At 33.5% G+C, this 13414-nt stretch overlaps 2 protein-coding genes across 9 annotated transcripts in view; one reads left to right on the top strand and one right to left on the bottom strand.

Annotated features, from left to right (window-relative positions):
• Positions 1-9284, top strand: part of LOC128384129 (H-2 class II histocompatibility antigen, I-E beta chain-like) — a 120748-nt gene extending 111464 nt beyond the window's left edge. The window contains exons 7-9 of one of the 3 annotated variants that reach the window (XM_053343711.1): positions 8892-8915; positions 9092-9112; positions 9255-9284. The gene's annotated coding sequence lies outside the window, so the exon portion shown is untranslated. The other 2 variants (XM_053343713.1, XM_053343712.1) reach the window with 2 other exon arrangements.
• Positions 1-13414, bottom strand: part of LOC128384133 (H-2 class II histocompatibility antigen, A-F beta chain-like) — a 226345-nt gene that overhangs the window by 149766 nt on the left and 63165 nt on the right. Inside the window, exon 7 of one of the 6 annotated variants that reach the window (XM_053343722.1) lies at positions 7773-7844. The exons of the other annotated variants lie outside the window; for them this stretch is intronic. The gene's annotated coding sequence lies outside the window, so the exon portion shown is untranslated. Of the gene's footprint in view, positions 1-7772; positions 7845-13414 lie in introns of those variants that run through there. 6 annotated transcript variants of the gene reach the window in all.

Genomic DNA, 13414 nt, shown 5'->3' with positions numbered 1-13414 from the left:
AGGAGCAGAGGAGGAGAGGAGAGGAGGAGAGAGGAGAGGAGGAGAGGAGAGGAGAAGAGAGGAGGAGATGAGAGGAGGAGGAGGAGAGGAGGAGAGGAGGAGAGGAGATGAGAGGAGGAGGAGGAGAGGAGGAGAGGAGAGGAGAGGAGGAGAGGAGGAGGAGAGAAGAGGAGAGGAGGAGAGGAGAGGAGAGGAAGGAGGAGGAAGGAGAGGAGCAGAGGAGGAGTGTAACAGTGAGCTGCAGAGTGTTGGCGCCTCCTGCTGGTAGAAAGGAGGAGGAGCAGAGGAGGAGAGGAGCAGAGGAGGAAGGAGGAAGGAGAGAGGAGAGGAGGAGAGGAGAGGAGAGGAGAAGAGAGGAGAAGAGGAGCAGGTGAGAAGAGGAGAAAAGGAGAGGAGGAGCAGGCGAGAAGAGGAGGAGAGGAGAAGAGAGGAGGAGCAGAGGAGGAGGAGAGGAGAGGGAAAGAGGAGGAGAGGAGAGGAGGAGCAGGCGAGAAGAGGAGGAGAGGAGAGGAGAGAGGAGGAGGAGGAGCAGGCGAGAAGAGGAGGAGAGGAGAGGAGGAGGAGAGGAGAGGAGGAGTAGAGAGGCAGAGGAGAGGAGCAGAGGAGAGGAGAGGAGGAGCAGGCGAGAAGAGGAGGAGGAGAGGAGCAGAGGAGGAGAGGAGAGGAGAGGAGGAGGAGAGAAGAAGAGGAGGAGGAGAGGAGTGTAACAGTGAGCTGCAGAGTGTTGGCGCCTCCTGCTGGTAGAAAGGACGCACTGCACCTTATTCACTGTTAATATGTTAACCTACCAATAATCAATAAAGAGGAGAGGAGAGGAGGAGAGGAGGAGAGGAGGAGAGGAGCAGAGGAGGAGAGGAGGAGAGAGAGGAGGAAGGAGGAGAGGAGAGGAGGAGAGAGAGGAGGAAGGAGGAGAGGAGGAGAGTGTTAATATGTTAACAACCAATAATCAGGGCCGGCCCAAGCCTCCATGGGGCCCTAAGCAAAATGTGATTTTGGGGCCCTCTATTACTGCCAATAATAATGATTATTGATCATTCACACACCTACTATAAACGTATTCTACTTATTCTACTCCATCATTATGAGAGAAGTAGTAAGACATGTTGAACTAATGTTAGCTAGCTAATGTGCTATTATAGGCTAACGTATTTGAAACAAAATGTCAACAATAATTAGGACTTTCCTAATTTCAGGGAACTTTTCAAAATCTCCTTCACACCAAATGTTACCGAGACATACCTTTATCGTTGCGCTGCTGTCAAGCTTGATGAGTCAGCCAGAGTGATGCGATGTGGAGAGTAACCATGACCGTGGCGGCAGGTACCCACAGAAATAAGAGCCTGAAGCAAGGCCGGATTAACCATATGGGCAACAATATATAACATATAATATATAACATATAATATATAATATATAACATATAATATATAATATATAACATATAACATATAATATATAACATATAATATATAACATATAACATATAATATATAACATATAATATATAATATATAACATATAATATATAACATATAATATATAACATATAATATATAACATATAATATATAACATATAACATATAATATATAATATATAACATATAACATATAATATATAACATATAATATATAACATATAATATATAACATATAATATATAACATATAATATATAACATATAATATATAACATATAACATATAATATATAACATATAATATATAACATATAATATATAACATATAATATATAACATATAATATATAACATATAACATATAATATATAACATATAATATATAACATATAATATATAACATATAACATATAATATATAACATATAATATATAACATATAATATATAACATATAACATATAATATATAACATATAATATATAACATATAATATATAACATATAATATATAATATATAACATATAATATATAACATATAATATATAATATATAACATATAATATATAACATATAATATATAATATATAATATATAATATATAATATATAACATATAATATATAACATATAATATATAACATATAATATATAACATATAATATATAATATATAATATATAATATATATCATATAATATATAATATATAATATATAACATATAATATATAATATATAATATATAATATATAACATATAACATATAATATATAATATATAACATATAATATATAATATATAACATATAATATATAATATATAACATATAATATATAACATATAATATATAACATATAACATATAATATATAACATATAATATATAACATATAACATATAAACATATAACATATAATATATAATATATATATATAACATATAATATATAATATATAATATATATCATATAATATATAATATATAATATATAACATATAATATATAATATATAACATATAATATATAATATATAACATATAATATATAATATATAACATATAATATATAATATATAACATATAATATATAACATATAATATATAACATATAACATATAATATATAACATATAATATATAACATATAACATATAACATATAATATATAATATATAATATATAATATATAACATATAACATATAACATATAATATATAACATATAATATATAACATATAATATATAACATATAATATATAACATATAATATATAACATATAATATATAACATATAATATATAACATATAATATATAATATATAATATATAACATATAACATATAATATATAACATATAACATATAATATATAATATATAACATATAACATATAACATATAACATATAATATAATAATATATAATATATAATATATAACATATAACATATAACATATAACATATAATATATAATATATAATATATAACATATAACATATAATATATAACATATAATATATAATATATAATATATAATATATAATATATAATATATAACATATAATATATAACATATAACATATAATATATAATATATAATATATAATATATAATATATAATATATAACATATAACATATAACATATAACATATAATATATAATATATAATATATAATATATAATATATAATATATAACATATAACATATAACATATAATATATAACATATAATATATAACATATAATATATAACATATAATATATAACATATAATATATAACATATAATATATAACATATAATATATAACATATAATATATAATATATAATATATAATATATAACATATAATATATAATATATAATATATAATATATAATATATAACATATAACATATAACATATAACATATAATATATAATATATAATATATAATATATAACATATAACATATAACATATAACATATAATATATAATATATAATATATAATATATAATATATAATATATAACATATAATATATAATATATAACATATAATATATAACATATAACATATAATATATAACATATAATATATAATATATAATATATAATATATAACATATAACATATAACATATAACATATTAACATATAACATATAATATATAATATAAATATATAATATATAACATATAATATATAATATATAATATATCATATAATATATAATATATAACATATAATATATAATATATAATATATAATATATAATATATAATATATAACATATAATATATAATATATAACATATAATATATAATATATAACATATAATATATAACATATAATATATAACATATAATATATAACATATAATATATAACATATAATATATAACATATAACAATATAACATATAACATATAACATATAATATATAATATATAATATATAATATATAACATATAACATATAAAATATAACATATAATATATAATATATAATATATAATATATAATATATAATATATAACATATAACATATAACATATAACATATAATATATAATATATAATATATAATATATAACATATAACATATAACATATAACATATAATATATAACATATAATATATAATATATAATATATAACATATAACATATAATATATAACATATAATATATAATATATAATATATAACATATAATATATAATATATAACATATAATATATAATATATAACATATAATATATAACATATAATATATAATATATAATATATAATATATAACATATAACATATAACATATAACATATAATATATAACATATAATATATATATATAATATATACATATAATATATAATATATAACATATAATATATAACATATAATATATAATATATAATATATAACATATAATATATAATATATAACATATAACATATAATATATAATATATAATATATAATATATAACATATAATATATAATATATAATATATAACATATAATATATAATATATAATATATAATATATAACATATAATATATAACATATAATATATAACATATAATATATAACATATAATATATAACATATAACATATAATATATAACATATAATATATAATATATAATATATAATATATAACATATAACATATAACATATAACATATAATAATAATATATAATATATAATATATAACATATAACATATAACATATAACATATAACATATAACATATAATATATAATATATAATATATAATATATAATATATAATATATAACATATAATATATAATATATAATATATATCATATAATATATAATATATAACATATAATATATAATATATAATATATAATATATAATATATAACATATAATATATAATATATAACATATAATATATAACATATAATATATAACATATAACATATAATATATAACATATAATATATAATATATAATATATAACATATAATATATAATATATAATATATAACATATAATATATAATATATAATATATAATATATAATATATAATATATAACATATAATATATAACATATAACATATAATATATAACATATAACATATAACATATAACATATAACATATAATATATAATATATAATATATAATATATATTATAATATATAACATATAACATATAATATATAATATATAATATATAATATATAATATATAACATATAACATATAATATATAATATATAATATATAATATATAATATATAATATATAATATATAATATATAACATATAATATATAATATATAACATATAATATATAATATATAATATATAATATATAATATATAACATATAATATATAACATATAATATATAATATATAACATATAATATATAATATATAACATATAATATATAATATATAATATATAATATATAATATATAACATATAACATATAATATATAATATATAATATATAATATATAATATATAATATATAATATATAACATATAATATATAACATATTATATATAACATATAATATATAATATATAATATATAATATATAATATATAATATATAATATATAATATATAACATATAACATATAATATATAACATATAACATATAATATATAATATATAACATATAATATATAATATATAACATATAATATATAATATATAATATATAATATATAATATATAATATATAATATATAACATATAACATATAATATATAATATATAATATATAATATATAATATATAACATATAACATATAATATATAACATATAATATATATATATAATATATAACATATAATATATAACATATAATATATAATATATAACATATAATATATAATATATAATATATAACATATAATATATAACATATAATATATAATATATAACATATAATATATAATATATAACATATAATATATAATATATAATATATAATATAAATATATAATATAATATATAGTAAAGGTGCCATTTCAGAATTATATAATTTGATATTATCCAATTCATCCGAAAACTCTGATTACAAAAGAAATGCATGAGGGAAGACCTGGAATTGGATATTTCATTAGAGGATTGGGAATCAATGTGTACTAAAGCCCACACCCAAACAATTAACTCCAGATTAAGACTGCTACAATACAAATGGTTAATGAGGACATATATCACGCCAGTTAACTTAAATAAATAATAAAGTTAAAAAGTAATATTCCAGATTTATGTGTAAAATGTTCTGAAATAAAAGGTACATTTTTTCATTGTGTTTGGCAATGTGGCAAAGTGAATGGTTTCTGGAGGGAGGTTAAAAGAGCAATACAGAAGATTACATCTAAAGAGATTCCTATGGAGCCTGGTTTCTATGAGGGGTCTGGGGGTGTCTGAGGGTCTGAGGGTCTATGAGGGGTCTGGGGGTGTCTGAGGGGTCTGAGGGTCTATGAGGGTTCTGGGGGTCTATGAGGGGTCTAAAGAGATTCCTATGGAGCCTGGTTTCTTTATTTCAGGATTATATCCAAAAGGTCCTAAATTCCTTAAGAGTGAACAAACACTGATAAATATTTGTCTTCTGCATGCTAAGAGGTCTATTGCAATGTTTTGGGAAAAAACTTGTAGTCCAAGTATGACTTTTTGGGCCAGGCAAATGCTCTTCACCTTACCTCTTGAAAAAATGACATACATACAAAAAGGGAAGCAAGGGTTGTTTGAAAAAATATGGGCATCTTTTGCTGTATTTGTGGGAAGTTTGGATCTAGCGGAGGATGTGGAGAGTGAATAGAACTGATTTATGTGATAGCATAATCAGTGATGAAATTGAGAAAGGATATATATGGAGCACCCGTAAACAAACAGGGACAGTCTGATTGGTCAATACTAGCCGGCCTTCTATTGGTTGACAGCTTTGATCCATAAAAAATCCGAGAGCAGAGCAGAGATCCGCGAGCACAAGTTACTTGAGTGCGAGAGGAAGAACTCGAGTGTGAGCGCAGGAAATCTGTGCGAGCAGCGTTGTAACCGAGTGCGAGGACACAGTGCGAGCATGCACAGAGCAAATTTGAGTGCGAGAGCAGAGTTTTGAGAGAAAATATGACAAAATCTGATGAAATCAATAAATACTGCTCTCAAATCCATTTAATATGCTCTTGAATTAAGATATCTGTAATTGTATTTGTCTGAGAAGATGTTCTTTTGTAATGTTGGTCAGTTTATATGTTGATATGGTGTGATTGCATGTATGTGATGTAAGCTGACCTATCCTGAACAATTTTCAATAAATATAATGTTGGAAAATAAACTTTAACTATAACCACTTTATCACTCAATATTTAATTCAGTAGACCGTAAGACTCGTCGCCCAAATGTTGGGAACTATCTTCCATGTGAGGTTTTCTTTGAATGATATATTTAACATTTCTCAACACAAACACATTAAAGAGTCTCTGATATATCAAAAACATGATTGGTTAATGTTAAGGCCTTTCTATTAAATTATTAATTAATAAAACTCTTTGTCAGGTTTTGATAGTCGAGGGAGGAGCAGCGTGTTGGTTCGACTCCATCAGACTTCCACCGTCTGTCTGACTCCAAACCCAACTATCTCTGTGTGAAGTTTCTCATTTAATTTTATATCAGTGATGTGGAGAGCTCAGAGAACTCAGAGAACAAACAACAATAAACCAGTTCCACTCAGAAGCAGAGCAGCTGGAGATCAGAGTTGGTGTTGAGTTTGAGTCTGTTGTAAAGTTTTCCAGGATGATGCAGCAGAGGAAATGAAAGCAGTTTGACCAGATTCACTGTTAGTCTGGACCAGGACCAGGACCAGGACCAGGACCAGGACCAGATTCACTGTTAGTCTGGACCAGGACCAGGACCAGGACCAGGACCAGGACCAGGACCAGGACCAGGACCAGGACCAGGACCAGGACCAGATTCACTGTTAGTCTGGAGAACGTTGAGCATTAAGTAATCAGTTTAACGTGTTGAATATTTACTATGAGACCAGTTTAATAAAGTGCTGATGTATGATGCTGTTGCCTTTCAAGACTTTCTAGATGAAGGAGAACCAGTGCATGTTTGGTCTGGGACCAGGACCAGGACCGGGACCAGGAGCGGGACCAGGACCAGTGCATGTTTGGTCTGGTGGATAAAGGAGCCGTCCAACCTTTTCATATAAAGTGCAACGATGGAGCAGCTGTCACCAGTAATGAATCTGAGTCCAGTGGTTTTAGAGAGGAGACAGAGGACCAGGACCCCCTCAGACCCCCTCAGACCCTCAGACCCCCTCAGACCCCCTCAGACCCTCAGACCCCCCAGACCCCCTCAGACCCCCTCAGACCCCCTCAGACCCTCAGACCCCCTCAGACCCCCTCAGACCCCCTCAGACCCCCTCAGACCCTCAGACCCCCTCAGACCCCCTCAGACCCTCAGACCCTCAGACCCCCCAGACCCCCTCAGACCCCCTCAGACCCTCATAGTCCCTCATAGACCCTCATAGACCCTCATAGACCCTCATAGTCCCTCATAGACCCTCATAGACCCTCATAGTCCCTCATAGACCATAGACCCTCATAGACCCTCATAGTCCCTCATAGACCCTCATAGTCCCTCATAGTCCCTCATAGACCCTCATAGACCCTCATAGACCCTCATAGTCCCTCATAGTCGCTCATAGACCCTCATAGTCCCTCATAGTCGCTCATAGTCCCTCATAGACCCTCATAGACCCTCATAGACCCTCATAGACCCTCATAGTCCCTCATAGACCCTCATAGACCCCTCACACCCCCCAGACCCCTGGTCCTGATTCAGATCCTGATCCTGATCCTGATCCTGGTCCTGATCCTGGTCCTGGTCCTGATCCTGGTCCTGGTCCTGATCCTTCCTGGTCCTGATCCTTCCTGATCCTGGTCCTGGTCCTGGTCCTGGTCCTGATCCTGATCCTGGTCCTGGTCCTGGTCCTGGTCCTGATCCTAGTCCTGGTCCTGGTCCTGGTCCTGGTCCTTGTCCAGGTCCTTGTCCTGGTCCTGGTCCTTGTCCAGGTCCTGGTCCTGGTCCTGGTCCTGATCCAGGTCCTGGTCCTGGTCCTGGTCCTGATCCTGGTCCTGGTCCTTCCTGGTCCTGATCCTGGTCCTGGTCCTGGTCCTTCCTGGTCCTTCCTGGTCGTGGTCGTGGTCCTGGTCCTTCCTGGTCCTGATCCTGGTCCTGGTCCTGGTCCTGGTCCTGGTCCTTGTCCAGGTCCAGGTCCTGGTCCTTCCTGGTCCTGATCCTGGTCCTGGTCCTGGTCCTGGTCCTGGTCCTTGTCCAGGTCCTGGTCCTGGTCCTGGTCCTGATCCAGGTCCTGGTCCTGGTCCTTCCTGGTCCTTCCTGGTCGTGGTCGTGGTCCTGGTCCTTCCTGGTCCTGATCCTGGTCCTGGTCCTGGTCCTGGTCCTGGTCCTTGTCCAGGTCCAGGTCCTGGTCCTTCCTGGTCCTGATCCTGGTCCTGGTCCTGGTCCTGGTCCTTGTCCAGGTCCTGGTCCTGGTCCTGGTCCTGATCCAGGTCCTGGTCCTGGTCCTTCCTGGTCCTTCCTGGTCGTGGTCGTGGTCCTGGTCCTTCCTGGTCCTGGTCCTTCCTGGTCCTGGTCCTGATCCTTCCTGGTCCTGGTCCTTCCTGGTCCTGATCCTGGTCCTGGTCCTGATCCTGGTCCTGGTCCTGGTCCTTCCTGGTCCTTCCTGGTCGTGGTCCTGGTCCTTCCTGGTCCTGGTCCTGGTCCTTCCTGGTCCTGATCCTGGTCCTGATCATGGTCCTGGTCCTGGTCCTGATCCTGATCCTTCCTGGTCCTGATCCTGGTCCTTCCTGGTCCATGGTTCAGGTTCAGGGTTAGGGTTAGGAAAGAAGGTAGGAAGGAAGGGTAGGAGGAAGGTAGGAAAGAAGGTAGGAAAGAAGGAAGGAAGGAAGGGAGGAGAGAAGGTAGGAAAGAAGGTAGGAAGGAAGGTAGGAAGGAAGGGAGGAGAGAAGGAAGGGTAGGAGGAAGGTAGGAAAGAAGGAAGGAAGGAAGGGTAGGAGAGAAGGGTAGGAGGAAGGTAGGAAAGAAGGTAGGAAGGAAGGTAGGAAGGAAGGGAGGAGAGAAGGAGGGAAGGAGGAAGGTAGGAAAGAAGGTAGGAAGGAAGGGAGGAGAGAAGGGTAGGAGGAAGGTAGGAAAGAAGGTAGGAAAGAAGGAAGGAAGGGTAGGAGAGAAGGGTAGGAGGAAGGTAGGAAGGAAGGTAGGAAGGAAGGGAGGAGAGAAGGAGGGAAGGAGGAAGGTAGGAAAGAAGGTAGGAAGGAAGGGAGGAGAGAAGGGTAGGAGGAAGGTAGGAAAGAAGGTAGGAAGGAAGGAGGGAAGGAGGAAGGTAGGAAGGAAGGAAGGGTAGGAGGAAGGTAGGAAAGAAGGAAGGAAGGAAGGAAGGAGGGAAGGAGGAAGGTAGGAAGGAAGGAGGGAAGGAGGAAGGTAGGAAGGAAGGAAGGGTAGGAGGAAGGTAGGAAAGAAGGAAGGAAGGAAGGAAGGAAGGGTAGGAGGAAGGTAGGAAAGAAAAGAAGGAAACACCAAGAACATTATATACATACTTAAGTGTCCCTGTCCTTTTTTTTCTGTTTAACATGTCTGCTATAAAACAACACCCCTTTGCAACCCTATTTGGCGCACAGCTGTTCTTGGTATTTTATACCGACCCACCAACCTCGAGGACTTTCTGACACTACAGTGCAGTGTTGTGCATGAACGCGTTCATTGAACGAAAGTTCATGAACTCGTTCATAATGTTGGTGAACTTGAACAAACGGTATTTCTGCCTGATGAACTATGAACGCGTTCATTCTGGTGTCTGTGAACGTCACGTTCACTCTTTTTTAATTTCGTTCAATAAGGTTCAGGCACACATCGCACTAAAGTGTTGCCCAACCGTTGCGTGTGCTTCTTTGTCTGCCAGATTCTAACAAGTGCGAGAGCGCCACAGTTGAGTAGAGCTCAACTTGAGTGGATCTGGCAACTACAAATGACAACGTTCACACAATGACAACAATTATATTCTCATTCCATGTCACGTTCTGTTTAGCGTCCAGTTTTGTGTTAATGATTCATGTTTAAATGCGCTCATGGATTCCACAATAGTCATACTTTCCCACAATCACAGTCACAGATAACAAAAATCGGGTAAATGGTTATTGATGTCATTAATTAATAGCCTGCTTACTGTGTTGTCTTCCATAATATTTGTAAATATATATAATATAAACTCCTAAGTATGTGTTTATGTGAGTGTGTGTGTATATATGTATATATATACACACACATATATATAAAACTACTTAAACAACAATGGGGGAAGGCCCTTCGACGCTAATGTAAATCCTGGTTGGATAAGGATTTAAAACTGGATGAAATCTGACACATAGTTTCAGTGTTAAACTAATGAAATAATTGCTGTGGCAACAATTTTATAAGAGTATAGTTCACAACGTATTGAAAAAAAAAACTGAACTAGTTCATTTTAAACTGTGTGAACTATGAACTGAACTAGTTCATTTTAAAATGTGTGAACTATGAACTGAACTAGTTCATTTTAAAATGTGTGAACTATGAACTGAACTAGTTCATTTTAAAATGTGTGAGCTATGAACTGAACTAGTTCATTTTAAAATGTGTGAGCTATGAACTGAACTAGTTCATTTTAAAATGTGTGAGCTATGAACTGAACTAGTTCATTTTAAAATGTGTGAACTATGAACTGAACTAGTTCATGTAGAACGTGAACTTTACCAACACTGTGCAGTGAGACCTGTTCTCTTACCGACCATAGCCGGGGGGGGGGGGGGGGGGGCTCCGTCAGTCCTGATGCCAGATAGCTTTTCCCGCTTTAAGCTGTTCTTGTCCATAACTCGCTGCTCTGCCATAAACACATCCATGAGGGTCTATGAGGGTCCACGCCTTGTGTTGTCCCTTCCCGCGAGTTCCTGACACACCTCCAAGTCCTGACACACCTCCAAGTCCTCATTAACTCCTGCAGGAAGACGAGCAGCTGTGCCGGGTCAGATATATCCGTGCTCATCACACGCCATGGAGACGGCAGAACATCGACCTGATGGCCACGAACGTCTTCAGCCATATCAAAGTCCTTCTCTTATTATAATGTCTCTGGCCATGTCCTCAACACGGCGGGTGACCTGCTCCGTGTCTGCTCCGTGTCTGCTCCACGGTAAGCTCCGTGTCAGCTCCGTGACAAACTGATGTGGGAAAAAGCCCGCGACTGATTTGGGCACATGACGTCAGCAGCATCTGTCAGACACAAAATCACCGCAAAAGGTCTTCCGCTTCTGACAATGTTGGAGCTAATCCGAAAACTTGCCCGAGTTGCATTCTCTTGTTCAGTTGTCGCTGCTGGAGAAGGGTTAGGGGTTAGGGTTAACTCCCGCCTTCACCTTCCTCTCCTCTCCGGTGGACTTTGAGAACTGATGGGAATGCCGCGTTTCGTAGTGGCGACGAAGATTATATTCTTATATTCTGTGGAGTCAATCTCCGTAAAAAAGTACTGCTGTTGCCAGTATTTTTTAAATGTTCTGTCATCAGTGTGCCACTGCCTCCCACGCTCCATCTTAGCCTAGCATCTCCTCTCTCTGTCTCTGGTCATCTGTTCCTGCCGGATTTGAGGTGACGGGAGCTCAACAGCGCCCCCCTACCCCAATGTAACACAATGTTAATTTGTGGTCATGAGGAGAACTGCAACAATAGAGATATTCCGACCGTGGGCAGCGGGAAAATAATAATTAAAGGTATTAAAATTTCGAGAAAGGGCAGCGGGCCAAAAATAATCGGTCGCGGGCCAACTTTGGCCCGCGGGCCCCAAATTGGGCAGCCCTGATTTACGGTATTACGGTTAACGGACCGTGATAACGTGTTTGAATGTTGGCGGTCCTCGAGTTAACTCGCGACAAGCTCAACAGAGCAGATCGCACCAGACAGGAAGTCAGACACATAAACCTTCCCTCTTTCAAAATAAAACAACCCGTGCAGCCTCCCGATCGAATGAACCAGATAAAGACTTCATCTAGCTACGTAGCTACTGACACGTGACATCAGCACAAACATCAGAGAAAATTACCAAATCAAACAAAACTGAGCAAGTTAACAAAATCACCTGTTTAGTTGTGCTGCTACTACAGTAATTACGGTAGACTAGCTACTACAGTAATTACGGTAGGCTAAAGGCTCATTAGGATTTGATTGTGCTGCTACTACAGTAATTACGGTAGACTAGCTACTACAGTAATTAAGGTAGGCTAAAGGCTCAATAGGATTTGATTGTGCTGCTACTACAGTAATTACGGTAGGCTAAAGGCTCATTAGGATTTGATTGTGCTGCTACTACAGTAATTACGGTAGACTAGCTACTACAGTAATTACGGTAGGCTAAAGGCTCTCGTTGAGATTTAGTTGTGCTGCCGTAATTACTGTATTAACAGTGCAACTTTATTTTAAAAGACA

The sequence above is a fragment of the Scomber japonicus genome, chromosome 22, assembly GCF_027409825.1.
Source record: "Scomber japonicus isolate fScoJap1 chromosome 22, fScoJap1.pri, whole genome shotgun sequence".
In the NCBI taxonomy this organism is placed as follows: Eukaryota; Metazoa; Chordata; class Actinopteri; order Scombriformes; family Scombridae; genus Scomber; species Scomber japonicus.
Note: the sequence above shows the minus strand (reverse complement) of the source record. Positions and strands in the feature narration are given on the sequence as shown.